Here is a 26,385-nt window from a genome sequence, read left to right on the forward strand (position 1 = left end):
ATAGCCTATCAAATGCTGTGAGAAAAGGCTATAAATCTCCACCTCCAACATCCTCACACGCAATATATAGCCTACTATATATATATATATATATATATAGTAGATACACGCAATATATAGCATACAATATATAGCCATATAACACAACTGTTTTCAACATGGATCATAAGTCATAAATCAGCATATTAGAATGATTTCTGGAGAATCATGTGACACTGAGGTCTTAACTGAGGACACTTTGGAATATATTAAAGCTAGGGTATACGATTTCAAAGATTGTTCATTATTAATATCCTCGTTTAGATGCCAGTTATGGTTATATAGTAGCTTACAATCCTAACAATATGAATAGAAAAAAAGAATGAAAAAAATCCATTCACTCTATTGGCTGCAGAGAAGTTGACCAATGTAAGCTGTCCGGCGGACAGCTTACATTGGTCAACTGCTCTCATCCAATCACCAGCTCCACTTGAAACTCGCCTGCCGCTCGCGTCTCCAACCCAACCGCACCCGACCCCGCCCCCCCTCCTTATGCGAGCAAACAGCTGACAGACCGTCTATGGTAGCTAGCTAAGTAGCGTCAGATCAGCAATGGCTTAAGCAATGGATAAAAATATAAACGACAGCAGCAAGCGGCCCCTGCTTGCCCCTACTGTAAAGTTTGGACGAAAGAGAAAGTATGTAGAGGAAAGAGCAGAGATACAAAAATGTAAGCTGGACTCTAAGTTGGATATAGCGTCCACTTTGACAATTGAAGGAAGCTTCAGGGAGATCTGACTGGGACTGAAAACCGACGCTGACACGGGCATGGCTGACTTTTTATTGAGCAGGTAAACATTTATTTATACTTTTATGCAGTGTCGTGTTACATAAATAGCTTTTTATCAGTTTGACAACTTGCTCATGCTGTTGTAGTGGAATGTTAGCCGTTTAGCATCGCCTATCACGGGTCAAAGTAATTATATTTCTTGAGTTGAAGTGCTTGAATATATTTCAGTATGCCTGCGGGTTTTTGTTCGAGCGGATCGGAATCTGAACAAGATGCACTGTGTGCTGCTATAACAATTACTGAAAACCTTAGCAATGTTGATAATCTTCCGCGGTGTCGTGCACTCAAAAGTGACACAGGTCAGGGATCAGGTTGGTAGCACGGAGGGGAGGTGTGTGGGTGTGTGGAAGGGAGGGATGACTTCCCTACCGTCTCAGGCTTTCTCAACCATCTATTTTGTAGATATGTTATCTACAATCTACTCTATTCATTACTTGGAAGTTCTAAAGCGGCAGTGGCTCGGTGGTTCATGTAGGTTGTCTATAAATCAGAAGGTTTGTGGTTTAATCCCCGGTTCCACCTGACCAAGCGTCGAGGTGTCCATGAGCAAGCTGCTCCCGTCCCAGTGAGCTGGATGATGCCTTGCATGGATGGCTGACACCGCCGTCTGTGTTTGAGGGAGTGGGTGAATGTGAGGGAGTGGGTGAATGTAAGGGAATATGTAAAGTGTTTGGTGGCCATTGGGTCTGTGAAACCGCTATATAAATGCAGTCCATTTCCCATTTTAAAGCATACATTTAAAAGCGTGGCGTATTGTAGTGTTGTATTGTTTACGTAAAATATACTTGAACCAGACTCAACACTCAGCAAACTTTAACTGGCCAAGTTAAAGAAACTTATTTTCTTTGTTAATTTTTTAACTTAGTTAAATTTACTTTAAAAATATTCATGTAAAAACTTGCAAAAGAAAAGTTTAGTCAATTTTATTTAATATATATATATATATATTTGGCTATTTTTGGCAACGGGTAAAAGCCGTACTTGTAAGATTACTAAGATCAGCTTTTCAATTTGAAACAGAAGCTTACCTTGAGTTTGCTATCTGGCCGTCATGCAAATGCTTCAGTTCTCTCTCAGTATGCACAGAATATCCATCAGACAGACTTAATTCAAACAAAACAATTCTGAACAAAACTATTGACATGAGTGAAAATGCAGCCTTCAAATGTTATTGTGTTTGTTGTTTTTAAAATCCCTTGCTTAAAATGATTGTTGAGAAAGATTTTTATGTATGCTTCATCATAGCTTCAGGTGGTATATAAGAGAACAAACAAAGTGCTTATTAAATTTGACATATTCGCTTTCATTTTTTGTTTAAACATTGTTTTTATAAAATGCATCACTAAAGATAGCCTCCCTATTTGCTCTTGATGTAAAAATCCAATTAATTTTTCACTATATTTTACAGTTTATGTAATGAACCTTAGGTCTGATGCAGTAGCATGCTTATTAAATCACAGTGAGTTTAAACTGACCACTAAATGGATAAACCGCCTTTGCACCACATTACAACCAGTTGTTGTTGCAACAACGACATCTTCATCTTTAACATTACAGTGCAACAATTGACAGTGACTAAGCTTGAGAAAATGTCCTTTGTGTAAACGCTTACATGCTACATGACAAATCTTTTGACAATTTTGCAGTTATGAATCAAGCTGATGGCATCTAGTGATAGTCATTGCTCTCGTGGGGGTAGGAGAGGGCTCTCATCGCCATGGAGATAAGAGTGCTTCATTTTTTGCGTGAGTGGAGTGGCTTGTCAAGGTCAGAACCGAAGTGTTCCTGTGCCGTCTCACAGCCCACACAAGAGAGGGAGGAACGGGGCACGTAGTACCGGGGAGGAAACCTACTCTTACGGTTTGAATGTAATGAGAGGGATGGACTGTGATTTTTTTTTTAATTTTTTTTTTACAGTATTTCCTCCAGTCAGTGCTTTGATGTAGTAGCATTACAATTTATTGAGCTTTTCGGGCATCATTCAGAACTCAAGCTCTGTGTTATCTGTGTAAAAACAAAAGCTTACTGAGTAGTACTTTGTTAGTTTTACCATTCTTGTAATCTAATGTGAAGTCCACTTGGAAGGATGTCTGTAAATGTTTTCTATGTTTTTTATATATATCCTAACATTTACTTTATTATTCAGTAATGGCAATAGTTTACGGTGTGATTTGGCTCCAAAATAATCATTACTATTGCAAACATGTGTTTTATGTGTCACACTGTAAATGGAAGCCTGGAGCTTTTGCTCCAATGGTGAGGGCAGATGGAAGAGCAGCCATGTCTGTAATTATGTATGATTATGTGTCGCATTGAGTGGGAGGGTGAGCTGTGGTTATGTAATTATTAATCAACACTGTCCATAAACCTCCGCTGGCGTCCAGGTAGAGTGGAGGCCCTCATCAGCTCAAAGTGTAAGAGCTCTTTTGGGGATGAGAGACTGCTGTCATCTGTTAAATATAGTTCAGACTATGTCAAACATTATATTATTTTGTAAATGTATTATCGGTGCATCTCTAATTATTAATAATAATTCTGTATTGGCTTTTATGATTTATTATTAATGTTTTACTATTTAAAAGTAGCAGTAAAAATAATAAAACCATAACAAAATATTGTTTTATAATAATAATAATAATTATTATGTAAATAAAAGTATTAGTACTATTATTACTACTAATAATAACATAATAAAAATATTTCTAAAATAATACATTTTCATGATTGTTTAGCACCATTCACAATCACAATGTCTCCAGAAGAATCGAGTTGTTCTAAAGGGTGTATTGGAGCAGGCTGTTTGTTATCTGCAGAAGTAGTAACAAGGTTATTCTCAACCACAGTTTGGCTGTAAACCTTATGAATATGATGCATCATGATGGCGGTTTACTGTGTGTGGGTGTTACTTTTGACCTCTGCAGTCTCATATGGGAGTCTTTGATGGCCATATAATAATATAATAATGAAAGCCATTCCTTTCTAATGACTGCCAACCACCTCTTGATGTCTGTTTTTTTTTATGATTCACATATAAGGACATTGAAAAGGCTAGTTGCTCAAGAGAGTAATAGTTAGGGATGTCTGAAAAGTTTTTTTCGGCACAAAGGAGATTATTTGGGGTGTGAACCCAAGCTTTTGTATGCTTTGCCTACCTGCACATTCACCCTGAAGACATTGTCTGTGTTTGTTGGTTGCCCTGGCTATCAGGCTGGGAAGAATCCCTGGGATCAATATGCTTCTTCTACCTCTGCAAAGTGAAAGCAGGTCCAGTTCACTGATTTAGAGACTCACTGGTTGGCAAACACACACACATCCTTCTCTCTATGCCCCCTGCTGTTTGGAGAAAGCCCTGAAATAACCTTTCAATTGGCCTGCTGTGAAAGGTCTCGAAAAGGAGGGCTGCCACCCGTTTCTGCAGAAGAGCCCATAATTACAGAAGCTGGGTGCTCTAGTACTGGTCCACAAGTGAATAATAGGCTCAATTTGTCTGAATGAATCCCCCCGACTGATGACACTGCAGGAAAGACAGAGGAAGCAAGAGCAGTGATGAAATGATGTTTAGCTTAGATAGAGAGACTGTGATTCTTCACTATTAGGTCATTTGGTGGACATCACTCAGAGGCGCAAAAAGCATTATTAGGCTTGTGTCTCTTTTCTTCTGTCAACATGTCAAATGCGAAAAATGGGGGATTAAAAATGAGTGGGAATCAGTATGAATAATTGTATTTTCATTAAAAAAGTCTGTTAATTAAACACAATATTTCTCCAGTCATTAGATTCTGATCCCTCATTCTTTTATAGCTCAAATTTCTTGCCTTCTTGCCCATGTCTGCATACTGCCGCAACACGTTTTACGTTAATTAAAAAAAAAAATTGGATAATTTTTAGCTTCAATATCTCGTGGAAAAGAGGTTTTCCCTTAGCGTAAGATATTACGCTGTACTCATTCCCTCTTCTAGAGAGAACCGAGGTTGCGTTAGTAACGAGTACGTTTCCGCTTGTACTGCTTTAGTAACCATGGCGACAGATGTGGACAACTGCTAATGTTTAGCAGCATGTTCTTGTTTCGTTCAAACATAACGAATCATGGCAAGCAGACTTTGGGACAAAAAGAGAACTAAAACGAGGATCAAAATCGGCATGGCGTTTTCGAGATGACGAACGCCGCTCTTGCGTGTACTTTAGGGCTGTTGGAATGAATTCCGAAATTTGAATATAATTCGAATATTAAAAAATCAATACTATTCGAATGCTAAAGTTACTATTCGAATATTGCTTTTATATATTAAAAAATAAATACTTCCGAAGTGACCAGGTGTATTGGTGTAAACGTTCCCTTATCGCTTTCTTATTAACAATAGGACTAGCTTTCGCGTGGCTCATTCGCAAGGTCTCGTTCACTCCCTCTCTGCCATGCACACGCCGCGCGCTATGTATGCTATGCGCGGATTCCGGGAGAACTAATTTCCGGCCATCAGGGAGACGCTATCAATATGCGGGAGACTCCCGGAACATCCGACGCGATATCACGATCTCATCACCTCAGATCTGAGCCCCTATTCATCAAGCCAACGCGCCGCAATCTATCTCAAATCAAAGTGAAAGTAAGTCCCAGACGCTTAACACTACCATTTTCATTAAAAGTAAAGGAATGAAATGACACACTCCCTTATTGCTGTCTTTGCTGATTTTGAAATTAGACGATATTCAATAAAATGCAGCTCAAATCTGTTGCTTTCGGTGACGTGCACTTCATTACATCTGTATATAGCGTGGGAGAAGATATGATTATGAATTGAAGATATGATTTATATCAGTTTTGCAAAAACACATTTAAGTGACCAGGTGTAAATGGAATTGTTTTGATAAATCAGATAGCTATCCGATCTGAGAAGTGGCCAGGTGTAAACATCCCCTAAATGTTTATTGTAGTAATGTTAGATGTCCCTCTAGTGGGCCGAACGTGTAACAACAACCACAGGCTATAGTGGCATTGACGATCCATAAGAATGTGTAATGTCGTACTCGTAAATATTAATAATAGGATAAATTTGAGCATTTCATATTCGAATATTACATAAAATAAGGAATGGAATTCGAATATTATTATAGAGGAAGATTATTAGACAGGTGAGCAAATGTACATAATAAAAACACATTTAAGTGACCAGGTGTAAATGGAATTGTTTTGATAAATCAGATAGCTATCCGATCTGAGAAAACGCATGAAGTGGCCAGGTGTAAACATCCCCTAAATGTTTATTGTAGTAATGTTAGATGTCCCTCTAGTGGGCCGAACGTGTAACAACAACCACAGGCTATAGTGGCATTGACGATCCATAAGAATGTGTAATGTCGTACTCGTAAATATTAATAATAGGATAAATCTCTAGGATAAGGATAGGATAAGTCTCTCATTAGCAAGCAATCGTGCCCTGCTTCATACCACAGTCATGTTAAAAAGCATGAATGATTTCACTCATCCATAAACATTATTAGATCCGTGGGCATGACAGAAAGTTCCATGATTCTGCTTATTCACTGCGCCATGCATGTGTGGCCCATGATAACAGAGTACACAATGTGTAGGAATTTTTGCCCATGAACCTCTTGTGCTTGATGAGAATGGCTCAGTTTATATATTTTGCTATGAAGGAGAAGAAGATGAATATTAAGTTGCACCTCTTAATGAGGGCACTGATTACACACAAAGCGCATCATCAATCAACAGGAGCATTTCTGCTTTAATGGAGCCAGACAAATGCAAAAAGGGTAAAATCAAGAACTGCTCACCAACAGGCCTTCCAGCTTTTGTTAGTCAATCTGTAATGTTAATATGAATTATTTGTGCCATTATACCATCAAAAGAGTCTCGGCACAAGAAAAGAAAGTTGATTAGCACCAAATCTGGAGACTTTCTTTGAAATTACTGTTGTCAGGAGAATCGCACGATCACATTAATTATGCTGAGCTTCTTTCTAAAGTCAATGACCATAAACTGAGGTAACTTGTTATGTGCAGCATTGATGAATAGCATTATATAGTAACACAGTTCAGCATGAAATATGATCCTATAATACAGTGCTGAACATTATAAAAATAACTGTGCATGTGTTACAGCAAACTGTTTTACAGTGAAGTGTATTTTGGACAAAAACATATATAAAAGGGTCAACGTTAAATAAAATGAAAAAATGTTCTTAAGTAGATTTATATGGCTTAGATTGTTTATTAAAAGTAGTCATGTTTTGGGTTAAGGGACGTCTAACTGTTTGTGTGGATAACACCACATATTTGTGTATAAACCAGAATGGAAAAAGAGATTTGGATAGGTCTCGCAGGATCCCTTTTATATGAGCTATTCGATTCGATAATCCTCCAGTGCTATTATGGTATATCTAAAAGAGGTTGAAAACACTTCAGTATTGCTCTGGCAACCATCTCCACAGAGAGTCAGGTCTTCGCATAGCCATGGCTATTCAGTGGATTTTATTTCAGAATAAGAGCTCTGGAAGGGAGTTTCTATGGGTTTTCATACACAGCATTCCAGGCCACTGAAGATAACTCCACTAATTAATGTCTATTGTAAGGAGGACTATCTGTAACAGTTTAAATATTGACTCACTAATCTTAAGGTCGGGTTGGGCTTTTTATGAAGTCATAGTTCCTTACATTTTGGTAATTACTTTTGCTATGCTATATGCGTATTTATTCACACATGTTTACTTGAAACAAAGATGCAATGCAACTCCTGTAATAAACTCCATGCCTCTGAGATACTGAATAATACAGCTAACTATCCATTCAAAATAGAATAGCAGATCATTTCAATGCAATGCTTAATTCACAGTTAAACACAGTTCACATGTAAGCAAAATGCATGAAGAAAGAATATTCTTTAAACAGTCTTTAACTCTTTCCCCGCCAGCATGTTTTTGCCAGTTGCCTTTTGACGTTTGAAAAAAATAAAGCCGATGACACTATATTCATCATAAGACATGCTGAAATATATGCCAATGTACCTGGAATGAAGACATTTCACACGCAATGTTCTGCAGAGTTCGCGGGTATCGATTGTCAACAAATGCACGCGTGTATTCCCTATATAGTGTAACCATGACAGATTTTACGACAGTAGTAGAAGACAATACTGTTTCCCAACTGTAGGGGGACCACGAGAGCAAAATTTCAAAAATAACATAATGCTGCTTTAATAAAGTTTCGGCAAATGGATCTGCACGACTCTGACTCTGCATCACAACATGAATTATTAGATTTTACACAACATTTGTTGTCTTTAGAAATGGAAAAGAAATTCATGAACAGTGTTCATGCTGGTGAAATCATCTTCCACATAAACTCTTATGCTGGTAATATAATTTGCAGTATTAAATAGAAACGAATGCTTTTCAGTAGTGGTCTCAGACTTTTGTATCCCACAGAAACCCATATGCCCTCTGTGAGCAGGCTATGTGTGTGTTGCACATACTCTATAACTGTAAAATATAAACATTAAATGCAGAGGTTCTCATTGATCACAACTGGTCTGATTCCCAGAAGTGGAGCCTCCCATAGGCTATACAGCTTGACATAATTTTAGACTGACAGTGCATCAATAGTAAGGTATGAGAAATGCTCTTGGCTACTGGTCAGTACATCACTATATTGATCATTGTGCTTTTTATGAGGTTCAGCTTCTCAGTGAAGAAGCAGCCTAGTCAGCCAGAACAGATACATGACCTCCACTCCCCTCTAAAATAGGTGAGGTGGAAATTAAATTAGGAAAAAAATACTGAACTGCTTTTGGAAGCATTTGCTGCATTTTTGTTAAAGCTGCAGTCCAGCGTTTTAAGCCTAGTTCACACTACGTGATTTTAAGCCCGATTTAAGCCCGATTTGCAAATCGTTGAGTCGCCGACAAGTCAGGGTGTTATCGCGTGCAAATCGCGGGCGATTAGCGGACGATTAACGCTCGCCAATCCGTTAGTGTGAAAGAGCCAACAACGCACCAAAGACAGCTCGCAGACAGGTCACCGAGCTCAGAAAAATATCTAGCATGCTAGATATCTCGAGCAGTCGCGCGACTCAATCTCAGTGATGTCATGAGTACAGCCAATCATAGCAACGCATGGGTTGAGGACACCAGGTAAATCTTACTTTTTCTTTTCTTTTTTGCATATTTTTTTCTCAGAGCAGATCGTCGAGCAAACAGTGTGCAGCACTAGTTTCTGTCTGACGTCTATATTCGCGTGTTGTGTTCTTCTCTGCAGTTTCGCGTCATTTCTGGTTCGTTTTATTGTGTGGTTTATCGTGACAAAACATGGTTTCTAGACCAGATAGAATCGTGTTGTTGTCAACTCGTTATTTGTTTGATTATTTTCAGGATTTAGACCGTACTATAGTACTGAAACAGCTCTCATTGAGTCACAAATGATATGCTCTTACACTCTAAAAAATGATGGGTTAAAAATAACCCAACTTGGGTTATTTTATAACCCAACCGCTGGATCAATATTGCACCAGCCCAACAGTAGTTAATTTGACCCAGCAAGATGGGTCGGTCATTTTTAACCCAACAGATGAGTTGTTCATTTCTACTCAAATGCTGGGTCAAATTAAATAAAATTCTGGGTTGATTTAACTACAAATTTGTTATATAGCGTACCCAAATGCTGGGTCAAATTAATTACAATTCTGGGTTGATTCAACTACATATTTGTTATATAGTGTACCCAAATGCTGAGTCAAATTAACCCATATGCCAGACTAATTCTAGCACATTACAGTACAATTTAAGAAAATGAAAGGCAATTGACTACTCATAACTATAAAACAGTTACACTACAAATCTAGAACAGAATACATGCTAGATGTATGCGTAGATTATGCAATAAACACTTAAACAATACAAAAACAAAACAACAATGGAGTCTTTGAAAAATTATTTTATTACTTTAATATCAACAATATTAGTGGAACTGCAGTTAATATCACTGAAGTAGGAAAACATTCAATTATGAATGAACTGGCTGAACATTTAACAGGCCAACAGTCAACGGGAGCCATTAGCTAGTATTCTGGTATCTTCCCAAAGAAACTATTAAAGGGATAGTTCACTTTGAATTTAATTTTTGATATGTTTTATCTTCCCTCAAGGGCATCCAAGATGTAGGTGTCTTTGTTTCCACAGTATTTTCAATTTTGATATTTTTCGGGCAAACCATTGTTGTCAATCAGTCATATAATGGAGGTTTAGGGGGTCCTCCCTCAGTTCATGTCAAAGAGCATGCACAGAGAAGTCCAAATTAAACATGATTGAATGACTCGTAAATGTAAGTACGCAGTGAAGGCCTAAGACACGAAACGAGCGGTTTGTGTGAGAAAACGAACAGTATTTATATCGTTTTTACCTCGTGTAACTCAGCCATTGGCAACTGATCTGACGGCAGGGGCGCTTCAGTCTGTGCATGCGCCAGAAGTGATCGCTTGCGTGTGTACGTCACTCATTGTTTACACAGAGATTTCGGGAGTTTAACCTTTCACTAAACATTTAGATATATCGAAATCTTCCATTGCGATTTCCTGTATATATAAATATGTTTAGATCTTCACAGTGAAAGGTAAAACTTCCGAAACTCTGTGTAAACAATGAGTGACGTCACTTCCGGCGCATGCACAGACTGAAACGCCTCTGCCGTCAGATCAGTTGCCAATGGCTGAGTTACACGAGGTAAAAAACTATATAAATACTGTTCGTTTTCTCACACAAACCGCTCGTTTATTGTCTTAGGCCATCGATGTGTACTTACATTTACGAGTCATTAAATCATGTTTAATTTTGACTTCTCTGTGCATGCTCTTTGAGGTGAACCGACCCCCTAAACCTCCAGTGTATGACTGATAGACAACAACGCCAACGGTTTAACCGAAAAAACAAAACAAAATTGAAAATACTTTGGAAACAAAGACACCTACATCTTGGATGCCCTTGAGGTAAGCTAAAACATATCGAAAATGTATTTCAAAGTAAACTATCCCTTTTAATATTTAGAAATAATAACTGTGTGTGCCTCTAATGTTGATCTTACAAGTCCTCTAATTTTTTGAAGAACTTCAGCCCAGGGCCAGCTCTTGGGATCAACTGTTGATGGTAGCCTCATCTAAAAGAAGAAAACTCTCCTCATCAGTCCCCTCCTCTAAAAGACAAAAAAATACAAAACACAAAGAAATTTATATTTCATAAGAAATAATGTCTGAAAAGGGCTTGAGTAGCAATGCAGACTTGATATGCTGTGGATGTGAAAACAAATATTTCTTACCTTGAAATATTTCAACAAGGTCTGTCAGCTGCCACTCTGTTGTGTCAATGACAAAGCTGACCTGATCTGAAACAAACACAAAATGAGGTTAAAGTAATATACAATTACTATTGTATTAACTATTCAGATGTCACCATGCAAATGCAATGCAGACTAGCAGCAGAATGTAATCCAATGTGAAGATAACAGCCAAAATATAGAGAGACCCTCTCTCCCTATACAATTCAAATTACATGTATTTTACATTCAGACATTTTATGTTACTTCAATGTTTTTACATACTTTAATAAGTCTAACACTGTGTTATACCTTCGCATTTCACATTAAAAGCTTTGAGGGCAAAAAAGCGCGCTCATTTATATCCAGTTAACTTAAAATAATGTAAGTTAGCCTGCTAGCCAGGCCGCCATTTTATATAAGAAATGTTTTCTTATCTATCGCGGGTCACCATATTACTTAAATAAATACACATACATGCATTTAGTCTGGCATATCAGGTTATCTCACTGTTTATACATACTTTAATCAGTCTAACACTGTGTTATACCTTCGCATTTCACATTAAAAGCTTTGAGGGCAAAAAAGCGCGCTCATTTATATCCAGTTAACTTAAAATAATGTAAGTTAGCCTGCTAGCCAGGCCGCCATTTTATATAAGAAATGTTTTCTTATCTATCGCGGGTCACCATATTACTTAAATAAATGCACATACATGCATTTAGTCTGGCATATCAGGTTATCTCACTGTTTATACATACTTTAATCAGTCTAACACTGTGTTCACATTAAATGCTCCAGGGAAAAAATAGCGCGCTCAAAATAGCTAGCAGCTTGCTAGTGCTTCAATGATAACGGCTCAATGGCTAACCTCGACAATATAAAGATATTACTTTAGAAAGGTAACGTTAAAGTAGACTCACTGTATTCCGGACACTAAGTTAGACCGTTTACCGCAATTTCTATAAATAAACACTTCACGGCCATTGCATCAATACGTGTCATCTTTACCTCACCCTCTTCCGACCAACCCAGCTTATAACTTAGTTGTTAAAATATATGTCTTATATATTAGAAATGACATGTAGAGTACTCTACCTTAGTTTATTTCCCTCGCTCGATGAAAAGTGAAGTTCTCTTTGAAGATCGCTCGGTGTGTGGTGGATCCGGGTATGGTGGACTCTTCTTGTGATGATGTGATGACGTTCGAAGCACAAACAACCCACGTGCTGGGTCAACGGTGTATGTTGGGTAGATGGGTTATTTTTTCCAACTCATGTGTTGAGTCAAAATCCATATACATAACCCATAATGGGTCAAACATTTCATAACCCAGCGGTTGGGTTGATTAAATAACCCAGCATTTTTTAGAGTGTATCATCCGATCGTGGTTGTATCTCTATGTAGTGCGTTGTTAACTCGTGTAGTGAGTTACCTCCTGTTGTGGATCAATCACGTTGTGTTGTGTGGTGTGAACAGCTAAACAACTTGAACACTCATGATTTCACTGAGAGCAAGTCATGTAGTGTGAACTGCACAGTTCAGCCCGACATTTTAAAATCATGTAGTGTGAACTAGGCTTTACCTCTTTGTCGCCATCTTTGTTCAAAATCTGCCATTGCTGTCATTCGCGGAATTATCAACTTTACGTGAGTTGTACTTCAACACCCTCGTCTGGATATGACATTTCAGTAAATCGCCCTGATTAAATCTAACAATCGCTTATAAGTTATCATATCACCCAAAACCGTGCAAATTATACTTTGTTCTCGAATTGTTAATGTTAACAACGTAAGAAAGCATTGCGTGACTACATGTAAGGTCCTTCCGATTTGTATCCTTTGTTGTTTGAACCTTTCTGGATCCGCCATCAAATTGATAAGTTTAATTATATCAAGTGCTGTGAGAAAAGGCTATAAATCTCCACCTCCAACATCCTCACACACAATATAGCCTACTGTATTGTACAGACAGACAGATGTGAAGTAATGACTCAAAGACATCCTCGAATCTCCCGCGGAAATCCACCAATACCACTGTAATTAAAATCATTATTACAAGCTTCCCGCTTTGAATTGAGCTACGGCAAGCAGATAGTTTTGAACACTGGCTGGTTATGTATTTTCTCAAATATGTATTTTGGATAATTTTTAACCCCAAAAAAGCTACGGACTGCAGCTTTAAGTCGCTATAAAATGGAAGTAGCAACAGATCTTTTCTTCTGTATTTTGACGTACTGTATATTCAAGTGTATGGATTAATGATAAAAAAGGTTGGGTGGGAACATGGTTAGTTGTTGAATGGATTTTGACTTTTTTTAAACATTACAGTATACAGTATGAGGTCAATGTGTTTTTAAAGAAAACTATTCAATTGTTCGAAATAAGGCCTACAATTTGTATTTATAAAATAAATTAAATCAATTTTAATTTCATGCAGAGTGCAGACTTTAAGGTAGAGCTAAACCTGAGGAACAATGATCCCACCCATGGTAAAAATAGGTAGGCTACTGTATCACATATCATGTTTCAAAAAAATTAAAATCCAATATTTTGTATTTGGCTACAGGTGACAGCTGCTCTGGCCCTCTGTGATTTCTATTACATACAAAATCATAATTTTAACAATATTATTTTATTGTAAAAAGTACATGTTTTGTTGAATATAATATAGACTTTTTATGCACAAGCAAAACACCTGTACAACTAGCTGCATAAAACAGCTGCAATAAAGTGAGGGTCCTTCAGAGATTAAATTGTAAAGACTCCCCAGACACACTGTACTATTATTAGACCTCATATGTTATCTTACTAGCCTATGCAAGCTTAATTTGTCTTGTCAAATTGCTCTCTTTGCTTAATGTAGGATACATTGTCTGCCACTAGGGCATCAGCACTGGAGAGGTGCCATGTGGGACCAGCATGTGATTAGAGAATATATTTATGGTCATATATATGAGAAAGAGAGTGAGAGAAAAGAAAAGCATGTGTTTGAAAGTAGATATTTTTATTTTTGGGGTTTGCTACCAGGCCGGCTGCAGGATGAAATGACTGAGGGGGCATGTGAAATTGTTAAGGGGGCTTAACTTTATACCATCAATGAACAATCAATATACACACCTCGCTTTGGAACAACAGATTTTTAAATAACAGCGCTCCGTGCAACCACGTAATAAAAAGATGAGCCAGCATAATTTTTTATTCATATATGAACTCTTTCATGCTTAAGTTTAAAATATTCTGACTTACTCCCCAGAGTGAGTTTTTATTTTAGAACGTTCCCCCTTAATGTTTCCATGGCAACGCGTCATATTTGTCACGTGACACCATAGCCACAATGAATGACAGATGTGTATCGCTTTTATTTAATTTTTCCTTTTTTATTTAAAATATTCACAAACTTGCTTACCATGTCATCAACTGTCTGATATTCCGATTGTCAAAAATGTGTAAGTGAGTGTGTTTGGTTGTTTAAAACCTTTATAAATATTCTTGATCTTTATCTATAACGTGAGACGACACCACATTTATTTGCGCGGCAGTTCAGAGAGTCCTGTCAGTCATCATCAGTTTCTCCCGAGATATATGTAAGAAAGTGGCCGGTGAACTGTGAGAAGAACATTTCCACGTTTGTCTGATATGAATAACACACGTTGGCAAATTATATTTGAATAGATTGTTATTGCTGCTTCCACAGACATCCGTGTGTATTTTACAAACTCCAAATGTACTGTTTTACTAGTGCTTAAGTGAATTTCAATGTCTAAAACCTAAAATAAACATTATGAGGTTGAAACACTGCATAGTTTTGATATATGACAGCGCTGTCCGTCCGTCTCTGGCTCAGTGCCAACCAACGCGAATCTGGTAGTGATGTCACGACACTGAACATTATACATCCCTTATGGGACTGTACCGCTCAAAAGGTTAAACATTTCATTTGTAACCATGAATACAAAAATTAAACTGAGGGGGCACAAATCAGATCTGAGGGGGCAATGCCCCCTTTTGCCCCCTCGTGGCGCCGGGCCTGTTTGCTACATTACATTAATGTTTTTTTTTTCTTTCTCATACTGTACATTGCTGCAGCATCTTTTTACCCTCTGCCTGAAACGCTGTTTTAGTAACTGATTTTTTTAAACCAATCTTTCAAGAAAATCTTAGTCTTCCCTGATTGGTCAGATCAAAAAAAGCACATAGCTGCATATAATATATGTTGAATTCATTGTCAATATATGCTGCATACAGAGGATTGAGGCCCTTATTGACCAGTGGAGATTCGCTAAAGTGAACATCATAACCAAAGTCATCTTATCAATGATTCATGGTATCCAGAGAAAATAAGACTTTTTTGTTGTTGTTTGATCTCACTTCAATTCAGAAAGCTTCATGATTGCTGCTGAAAATGTTTGTTCTACAGTCTGCCCTCAGTGTCATTACAGAGTTTTACATCTCTACCGTTGTGCCTTTGAGTGCTCTGCACTTATAGTGAACCAGTGCCTGGTTGAGATGAAGGAAATGGAGCTATTAAAAATGAATAAGTGTTCCTGAAGAAGATTCTTAAAAGATATTGTCAATTCTGTAGCAATGAGAATTCTGGACATCATGTCTGCTTAGTGCTTCACAAAATAGCTGCCACACACACACGCACACACATTCTCTCTTTATTCATCACTGAAGGTGCTTCTCCAATTAAATCAAAGACCAATAATTCTTTCAGAACACTGTGTATTCATGACAGGAATAAGTAACCTATTAAAAATGTGTTAATGGCTAAACTCTTGTAAATGAAAGTCCTTGCTAAGTCCTCCACAGATGGATTGATACATGCTGGAACAAATAAATCAAACCACAGTGAAGCAATTCCCAGCAGTGACTACCATATCCCATTGTGTTTCTCACCGTGCCTGTATTTGTCATTGATGACACAAGCTCATTTTTTACTTTTCGTAAAACTACTGCGATGTAGCTGCAGCATGATACGTTTTTTATTAACATGTGGCACTGTGCTTATCTCAACAAGCCATTACTCTTTCTTCTTATTTGCCTGACTGCCACTGTACAGTTAGACCAAGCCTCCTTTTTCCTCCTGACAGGAAATTAAACTCAGGGAAGGCTGAACCTTACTTGACCTCACCATCTGTCTCCATGGTGATCGATTCGTACCCTACCATGGTAACTGTGTTTCTTCAGAGTAGTCTAGGGCTGATCCAGAACCATAATTTGCAAATCTGTATATTTTACAGTTCAGTATCTCATCTACTTGAGAAACTCACACCTGCTCTTGTTGTTCCTCCTGCTACCAGCAGGGTTAAACACCATTCTAGACAACTTGGATATTGAAGAGGATACTAAATAATTCTAGATGAAAAATGCAAATAAATATGGTTAAATAACTCAGAATTTATTGATAATACATTATTTAGCAAATACAGGCATTTGATCAGCTAAAGGACAATTAAAGGTTTACAACTTTTGGTCCTCTATTGGTTAAAAAACAAAACTGCGTGCATTTTGCGGAAGAACATTGTTTTGGTAATGTTTCAACTGTGTGACTGCGCGGATGAATATGGTTGTCCTACTGGTCACAAAACATTCCCCACTAGGCTCAAGGGATGTAGTTCCAGTTAAGAAGGAAAGGATCTCAAGCTGACTAGCTGAAGAGTTACTGTATAGCTATACCTACCTATAAATACACAAGGTACTTCCTTGAAAATGATTTCCAGCACAGTGCTACAACAATCAGAATGAAATGACCCTTCGCAATAGATAATGATTCATCTCTGTTAGAGATTACATATGGCAATTCATCTGTTCTGTTGTCAAAAAATAACTTACCTGCAGTGCTGAGTAATAAAAACGGCACCTCAATGTGGCTTTTACAACATTTTAAATGCCTCAGTTCTCTTCATCTCCAAAAAGCCAAGCCAATGTTGATTCTTGTTTTATTATGATCTCAAGCTGTCACAATCTGATGCGATGGCAGCCACATTGCGTCAGAACGCCCACCACACACCAGCTTACTGGTGGAGAGGAGACAGAGACTATTGCAATAATACTATTTGTTCAAATACTACTGCACTGTAAAATTAACAGCTGTGTATTTTATGAGAATAATAATATGTATTATTAATATTCAAAATATTTTAATTATTTATTTATTATTTACATTTTAAAAATTAAACAAATCAGTAAAAATATTATACCGTAAAATAAAAAGCTGAGTATATAATTATAATAACATTAAATATTAATATTATTCAAAATGATCATGTAGGAATATCCTACACATCCGACTTTGGAACAAATTGGAGAGAACGGGGAAGCCTCAGACGAAGATGACAGGTGTGTGGGCACATGGTCGTGTTAAGACCAGAGATGAAACTGGAGATTTGCGGGGGAGCCTGCCAAGAACAAAGCCAATATACCAAGAAACAGAAAACTCTGTTGACACACACACACACACACACCACAGTATCACAGCACTATCAGCAACAACAAAGTTTCTCACAGGTGGCCAACCACTGCAGTGTTCAAAGGAACCTATCAAAAGACAGTGTCAGTCAGAACTGACTCTGGGATATTTAGACAGAATTAATCAAATTCAAGCTCTCTGCAAATATTTCTAAGCTTCTGCAAATTTGAAAACTGGTTCTGTGTGTAGTTGAATACAGTAAACCAATAGCTCTAGAAGTCTTTTGCATAATTCAGACTAGTGCTTTATCTTCATATCTCAAGGCTGCTTCATGCATCGGCAAACTTGGATATAATCTCTCAATCAAAACTCAGCATTTTGCTTCATAAGGTATATTCTAACAGTGATCAGGTTGGCATGAAATAAGGATCGGTCAAACATTCGCTATGAAAAAAGCTACCTGAGAGCATGAGAGCATAAATTTCTACCAGAAAGACTCAGGAGACAAAATTACACAACAAAGCATTCATTTATTAACAGGCCAGCAAGAAAGTGTTATATTTTGAGATTCTTTGGCGTAGGCCCTGTCCGTAGCTCATAATCAGAGGGTTACAAAAACTGCATTTCCTACCTAAAAACAAAGGCAGGGGACCAGCCGACCACTTGGGAGATATGGGCAGGGACCATCTTGGTTGTGGTGGGGAGAATGTTGTGAGAAGGATGAATGTTGGTGTTGTGATGTCTGTCTGTGTTCCCCCAGTCTTTGTGCATTTGGTTTTTTCCCGCCCCTCGTTTGAGTTCATTTATACCATGCCCCTTGTTTTCTCGTTTAGCTTGTTTGCCCTTGTATTTAAGCCCTGTGTTTCAGTTCATTCCTGGTGAGTTCTTGTGTTGTTACTGTTGATGTTGGTTGTCCTGTTCCTGGTCCGAGTCTTTATATTGTTTTCAGTTTATTGAATAAAATGTGCTGCATGTGGATCCTGCTTTCTCCTTGCTTCTACCGCATCATGACAGAAGTAGGTACTCGCCGTGGCCGACCGAGGGGTCTTTACCGCCGTGGCCGCCCAAGGGGTCTTCAGCACCGTGGCTGCCGCCTGTGCATCCCGCTCCGCCCTGGCCCCTGGATTCAGGTTCAAGATGGTACAGACGGTAAAATCTGCCTTGCAATTCTTGGTACCAACGGGCTAGTCTTGGGTTGAGTCGTTTGGCTTCTGAGATATTCCAGGTTCCGGTGATTTGTTATGACCTCAAAATGGTGGGGAGCTCCTTCTAGTCAGTGTCTCCATTCCTCTAAGGTGAGCTTAAGCCAGGGACGGCTTCTTGGAGTAGAAGACGAATGGGATATAGTTGAGGAGGCTCACCCTGCCGATGGCATAGAACCGCTACAACCCAGTAGATGCGAGTAGATGGGTCAACTTCGACCACGAATGGGATACGTCAACTTGAGGTAGATGCATCAACAAAGTAAATGTGTCAACTTAAACCACGAAAGGGATTTCTGGATTGGGGTGCACCAGGACTGGAGCGGTGATGAAGGCATTCTTCAGGCATTGCAAGGCTTCTGTGGCCAAGGGATTCAAGGACAGAGACTTGGGTCGGTTTCTTAGGAGTGAGGTGAGCGGAGGAGAATGTAATTCTGGATGAATCTTCGAAAATAGTTGGCGAAGCCTAATAAGTGTTGGACTTTATAGTGCAACACCTTTATAGTGACAGTTTGGGGCCAGTTAAGGATGGTGTCCACCTTCCTCTGGTCCATTTGGATACCTCGTTGTAGGGCTGGGCGATATGGCCAAAAAATCATATCTCGATATTTTTTGGTCAAATGGCGATATACGATATATATCTCGGTACTTTCTACGTTTTCTATTTAGATAAAGAAAATCTTTATATTTAAAAAAAATAAAAAAAATAATAAAAAAAAAAAATATATATATATATATATATATATATATATATATATCACATTCGGCCCAATGATATCCTACAAACAATGTTGATATTGAAGGATATGGAAACAAATATAATATAGGCTATGCAATATATTATGTGCAAAAAGCTTTTGTTTTTATATTGACTAAAAGCTAAACTAAAAATGAAAATAAAAACAAAAACAAAAGCACAAACTAATTATATTAGCCTGCATTTGATTACCCCATTATAATCACTTTCACTTTCATTAAAAATATATACTTGTAGGTTTAAAATTCCACATATGGCACATTTATTTTCTCCAACAACAAATATTTTAGCAATATGTTTATTTTAGTCAGAATTATTGCGTACTACGTAGTACTATTCACGCGCATGCGCGCGCCGGCGCTCGTTCAAGGAAGCATGAATTTTAGCGGAGATTCACTTGCAGAAGCTCGTCCTCTTCTGACATGGACATATTTGTTGTGAAATGGACATATTTGCTTTACTTTCTAACATTTACAGATGGAGAATATGTGAAATGTAAGTTGAGCACTGAGGAAAGCACCACATCTCAAACGCATTAAACAGCGCAAGTATATCTGTCAGTCAGCAACAGTGTCTGTCAGAGCATTTGACAGGGCGGCAAGCTGCCTTAAACTTGTTAACTATATCAAAGTGATTTTGACGCAATTAATATAAGCTTGTGTCATGTTTAGGACAAATTGTACTACGTAGCCTAGCTACTTTCACTGCAGCAGCTCACACTGCAACCTCCGCTATTTTTCAGATGTGCTCATATCAAACTACTGTATCGATATAAACGGTATTGCCTCATTCCATATCGTTTCAAAAAATATAACGATACATCGTACAAACTCGATATATCGCCCAGCCCTACCTCGTTGGTATATCAGAGGAACTGGACAGATGATGTGTGGAACTTGCACTTCTCCAACTTGAAATAGAGGTTCTCTCAGATTCTTGAGGACCTGCGTCACCTGTTGGCGATGTTCGGCCAGGTTCAAGGAGTAGATCAGAATGTTGTTAATGATGAAGCATTGAAGGTACTCCTGGAAACCCATCTTCCATTCATTACCCTTGCGTATTCGAATGAGATTTATAGGCGCTCTGCCGAGCCAGTTTGGAGAAGATGCAAGCCCCACAGAACTGTTCCAACGTAGCAGGGACCAGAGAAAGAGGATAACTAAATTTGACAGTCTGAGAGTTGAGTGCCTGGTAGTCAATGCACAGCCGCAAGCCTCCGTCCTTCTTGGCCACGGAGAAGCTGGAAGTGGAAGGGGACGTCGATGGTCAGATGAAACGTTGTTTGAGAGCCTCCTGAATGTACTACTCCATTGCCTTCCGCTCCCCGGGATGGACAGAGAGTAAACCTTCGGTTAAGTGGCCGCAGGCAGCAGGTCGATGGCGTAGTCCCATGGCTGATGAGGTTCTAGACGGGTCGCCAACCGCTTGTTAAACACATCCTGGAACACCCGGTGGAGTTCACCTGAATATTGAACGAAGACTTCGAGGTGTGTCAACAGGTATGGTGTGTAGATGGTTTGAGCTTAGATGAAAGACCGTACTTGAAACAGGGTTCACTCCATTGCAGAATTTCTACAGAGTTCCAATTGATGGTGGGCTCATGTTGGTTCATCCAGGGGTGAATTATTTCCTCATGCTGGCAGATGACACAGAGCATTTCTGTAGGGCATAAGTGAAATATGACCACGGGCCAGAATGGTGTGGATGGCTAATTCCTGGGAGCAGCATTTCCTCTGGAGGTTGAGTCTTTGGAGAAGTTGATGAGAGATGAAATTCCCTGCGGATCTGGAGTCGATGAGTGCTTACGCTGAAATGAGAAGTTTATGGATGAGAATTTGGACAGGTGTGTGAGTGAGGGGTACAATCTGAAGCAGGAACTGGATGGTACAAGATCGGGCAGCTTGTGATGATGTGGCCCTCTCCCCCACAATACAGACATAAATGGTGTAGTAAATTTTGAGAATCCACGATTGTAAAATATGAATCGACCCTCATGGGTTCAGGTGGTGGAAGGACGACATATGGTGAGGTGGGTGGAGGATGCGGGTTGATCCAGTGAACAGGCTGATAGACGCTGGGAGATACGCGCACAGCTTTCTGAATGAAACCCTCTAGACCGACCCTCCATTTGTAAGTAGAATCATAACAAGTCTGGTGGTAAGCAGCAACTGCGACAAGACCAGACACTGAGGTGAAGTGTAGATATAGGTTGTGTTGATGAGGGTGTGCAGGTGCAACGAGTCAGTAATCTGGTGATTGTAAACGAGTGGGCGGGTCCTGGTGATTGGGTGATGATTGGGGCTGTGACGGTGTGGCTGACTCTGTGACAAAAAGACTATTGCAACTTCAGTTTCATGCTGACTTTAAAGGCCTTAATACAAAGTGAAAGTTTTTTTTCTATTATCAAAAATAACAACAGAGTGTAATCCAGGACTAAGCTTAAATAGAGTCTTGGAAAACAGTCCTAAACTATAATTCCAGAAGGTAAAATTAATTTCATGCTAGTGGCTGTTGGAATAGTGCAATAAGAGGATTCTGATTAATGCAAGCTCATGGCAATGTTTGCACACGTGTTATAATTAGGGGCCAAGCACCGAAGGTGCGGAGGCACCTATTGTATCTGTGCCGGTTCTTATTATTATTAGGGGCCAAGCACCGAAGGTGCGGAGGCACCTATTGTATCTGTGCTGGTTCTTATTATTATTATTCTTCTTCCGACTGGGCGTCTATGGCAGCCCATAGACCGGTTTGCGGGAAAGTTGTTTTGATTTGACATTCTGTTAGAGGACAGTCCCAACATTAAATACACCAATTTTGGTGTCTCTAACTCATTCCCTCTAGCGCCACCAACTGTCCAAAGTTTCACTTTTATTATGCTAATAACTTTTGAACCGTAAGGCCTATCAACAAAATTCTTTTTTCCTCTTTTTCCTGAGCTCATGCCGATTCGATCGCACCCTATGAGGTCATTTTCCGTCATAAAAAAACGGCCGCCATTTTGAATTTTCTAAAAAACGTACTTTTGCGAACTCGTCCTAGACGGTTTGTCCGATTTTCACCAAAATCGCAGCGCATCATCTCCAGGCAGTGCTGACAAAAAGTTATGGAAATCAAGATGATTCGAATAACCGTTTTCGATAAGCGCGCAAACTAATTTTACGTAGCGCTTGCGAAAACAGACGTGAGGCTGTATCTCCGCAACGCTTACTCGTTTTCAGACCAAACTTTGTACGTGTCATCACAAGCATGACCTGAGGCTACGTGCTGCGTTTCGGCGCAGCGCCACCTAGTGGTCCGGAGATATGAAAAATGGCTATTTTTGCTCGTAACTTCTGAACGGTTTGTCCAAAAATCATAAACTTCATCTCGTTAGATTCAGGGCATCATGCCGAGTCGACTGATATCCAATTTTCCCAGATCGGCCATTTTGGCTGTCGGCCATTTTGAATTATGTGCTAAAATGCTGTATTTTTTGAACGCATGAACGAATTGTTACGAAACTCGGTATGGGTCATCAGTACGATGCCCTGAAGAAGCCTGAGAAGTTTCGAAACAGCGCCACCTAGTGGTGAATTGTTTTTTTCAAACGCTTATAACTTTGGGTGTGGTACACTTATTTTCACGGGAGTCATATTTTTGAGTTCCTGAATCGTTGCCGAGTCCAACGATACTAAACATGCTGGGTTTCGTCTTACGGTTGGTGTAGCGTAGCGATTTAGCGCGAAAAAAACACTTGGCGATATCTTCAAAACCGCTGTTCCGATCGAGACGAAACCACCGCCAGAAACACGGAATCATAGCTTGTTAACTATATGCAAATGCCCAAATGCGAAAATATTGATAGTAAGGGGTAGTAAAATTCAAACAAAGTCATGTGTCAGTCATTTTTTACGTGTTTTTTCATATAAATGTTTATAACTCGGAAGTGAATTGAGATATTTGCACCAAAATTGACACACATATGTATGGGGTCACTCTGAGGACACATAAAAAAAATTGTGGGACTGAGCCTCTTGGTGGCGCTATAATAGAACAAAACGTGAAATTCCCATTGACTTCAATAGAGTTTTGTGAAATAAAATGCTATACTAAACAAATGCATTGGTGTAATATTACAAAACTCAGTGTGTGCCATAAGCAGCATGCCCTGAAGGTACTCAAAAGATTTTGAGACAGCGCCACCTGTTGGTCAAAAGTTATAATGAATTTCTGAGAACGCTAATAACTTTTGAATAAATTTGCCTATTGCAATGAAACTGATCTTAATAGATTCCTTCGGTTATGCCGAAAACATAGATATCAGGTTTTCCATAATCAGACAAACGTCCTGTTCGCCATCTTTATTTCTTTAAAAAACCTTCTTTTTCGAACTCCTCCTAGACCGTTTGTCCGATTTTCACGAAAATTGAATCGTATTATCTCCAGACCGCGCCGACTAAAAGTTATGAATTGCACGATGATAGACAAAACCGTTTTCGTATACCACAGCATCGAAATTTAGGCATGCTGCCAAAATTACTATTTAGGCTTTATCTCTGCAATGCCTTCACATTTTGACACCAAACTTTGCATGTGTCATTATCACCTCACTCTGACCACATCACATCTATTTCGTAACTGTGCCACCTATTGTTCGAAAGTGATAATCCATTAAATCATCTTATAAGTTAATGTTTATGTGATTTTCTTAGCCATTTGCCCAAAGTTCTCTCAAAATGCCCTTAATTGCTCCTTGCTGCAGTTGGTCTGCCACTCCTTGCCATTTTGGCATATGTTGCCGCTTCTTGCGCTTGGCCCCGGTAATGGCTGCTTGCAGCTATATTTATTAGGGGCCAAGCACCGAAGGTGCGGAGGCACCTATTGTATCTGTTCCGGTTCTTATTATTATTATTATTATTATTATTCTTCTTCCGACTGGGCGTCTATGGCAGCCCATAGACCGGTTTGCGGGAAAGTTGTTTTGGTTTGACATTCTGATAGAGGACAGTCCCAACTTTAAATACACCAATTTTGGTGTCTCTAACTCATTCCCTCTAGCGCCACCAACTGTCCAAAGTTTCACTTTTATTATGCTAATAACTTTTGAACCGTAAGGCCTATCAACAAAATTCTTTTTTCCTCTTGTTCCTGAGCTCATGCCGATTCGATCGCACCCTATGACGTCATTTTCCGTCATAAAAAAACGGCCGCCATTTTGAATTTTCTAAAAAACGTACTTTTGCGAACTCGTCCTAGACGGTTTGTCTGATTTTCACCAAAATCGCACTGGATCATCTCCAGGCAGTGCTGACAAAAAGTTATGGAATTCAAGATGATTCGCCTAACGGTTTTCGATAAACGCACAAACTAATTTTACGTAACGCTTGCGAAAACAGACGTAAGGCTGTATCTCCGCAACGCTTCATCCTATTCAGACCAAACTTGGTACATGTAATCACAAGCATGACCTGAGGCTACATGCAGCGTTTCGGCGCAGCGCCACCTAGTGGTCCGGAGATATGAAAAATGGCTATTTTTGCTCGTAACTTCTGAACGGTTTGTCCAAAAATCATAAACGTCATCTCGTTAGATTCAGGGCATCATGCCGAGTCGACCGATATCCAATTTTCCCAGATCGGCCATTTTGGCTGTCGGCCATTTTGAATTATGTGCTAAAATGCTGTATTTTTTGAACGCATGAACGAATTGTTACGAAACTCGGTATGGGTCATCAGTACGATGCCCTGAAGAAGCCTGAGAAGTTTCGAAACAGCGCCACCTAGTGGTGAATTTTTTTTTCCAAACGCTTATAACTTTGGGTGTGGTACACTTATTTTCACGGGAGTCATCTTTTTGAGTTCCTGAATCGTTGCCGAGTCCAACAATACTAAACATGCTGGGTTTCGTGTTACGGTTGGTGTAGCGTAGCGATTTAGCGCGAAAAAAACACTTGGCGATATCTTCAAAACCGCTGTTCCGATCGAGACGAAACCACCGCCAGAAACACGGAATCATAGCTTGTTAACTAAACGCTAATGCCCAAATGCGAAAATATTGATAGTAAGGGGTAGTAAAATTCAAACAAAGTCATGTGTCAGTCATTTTTTACGTGTTTTTTCATATAAATGTTTATAACTCGGAAGCGAATTGAGATATTTTCACCAAAATTGACACACATATGTATGGGGTCACTCTGAGGACACATAAAAAAAATTGTGGGACTGAGCCTCTTGGTGGCGCTATAATAGAACAAAACGTGAAATTCCCATTGACTTCAATAGAGTTTTGTGAAATAAAATGCTATACTAAACAAATGCATTGGTGTAATATTACAAAACTCAGTGTGTGCCATAAGCAGCATGCCCTGAAGGTACTTAAAAGATTTTAAGACAGCGCCACCTGTTGGTCAAAAGTTATAATTAATTTCTGAGAACGCTAATAACTTTTGAATAAATTTGCGTATTGCAATGAAACTGATCTTAATAGATTCCTTGGGTTATGCCAAAAACATAGATATCAGGTTTTCCATAATCAGACAAACGTTCTGTTCGCCATCTTTATTTCTTTGAAAAACCTTCTTTTTCGAACTCCTCCTAGACCGTTTGTCCGATTTTCACGAAAATTGAATCGTATCATCTCCAGACCGTGCCGACTAAAAGTTATGAATTGCACGATGATAGACAAAACCGTTTTTGTATACCACAGCATCAAAATTTAGGCATGCTGCCAAAATTACTATTTAGGCTTTATCTCTGCAATGCCTTCACATTTTGACACCAAACTTTGCATGTGTCATTGTCACCTCACTCTGACCACACATCTATTTCGTAACTGCGCCACCTATTGTTCGAAAGTGATAACCCATTAAATCATCTTATAAGGTAATGT

General features: G+C 39.0%; 1 protein-coding gene and 1 long non-coding RNA gene across 2 annotated transcripts in view; one reads left to right on the top strand and one right to left on the bottom strand.

Annotated features, from left to right (window-relative positions):
• The first annotated feature begins 549 nt into the window (after nucleotides 1-549).
• The window catches only part of insyn2ab (inhibitory synaptic factor 2Ab), a 95,350-nt gene continuing 69,514 nt past the window's right edge, over nucleotides 550-26,385 (top strand). Inside the window, exon 1 of the mRNA XM_089120436.1 lies at nucleotides 550-830. The gene's annotated coding sequence lies outside the window, so the exon portion shown is untranslated. The remainder of the gene's footprint in view (nucleotides 831-26,385) is intronic.
• LOC148973576 (uncharacterized) lies at nucleotides 9,757-12,519 on the bottom strand. The gene is made up of 3 exons (XR_016146696.1): nucleotides 12,244-12,519; nucleotides 11,149-11,214; nucleotides 9,757-11,025 (listed from the first exon to the last, which is right to left on the bottom strand). It is a non-coding gene; the product is annotated as an uncharacterized LOC148973576 (long non-coding RNA).

The sequence above is a fragment of the Pimephales promelas genome, chromosome 15, assembly GCF_988280905.1.
Source record: "Pimephales promelas chromosome 15, fPimPro1.hap1.1, whole genome shotgun sequence".
In the NCBI taxonomy this organism is placed as follows: Eukaryota; Metazoa; Chordata; class Actinopteri; order Cypriniformes; family Leuciscidae; genus Pimephales; species Pimephales promelas.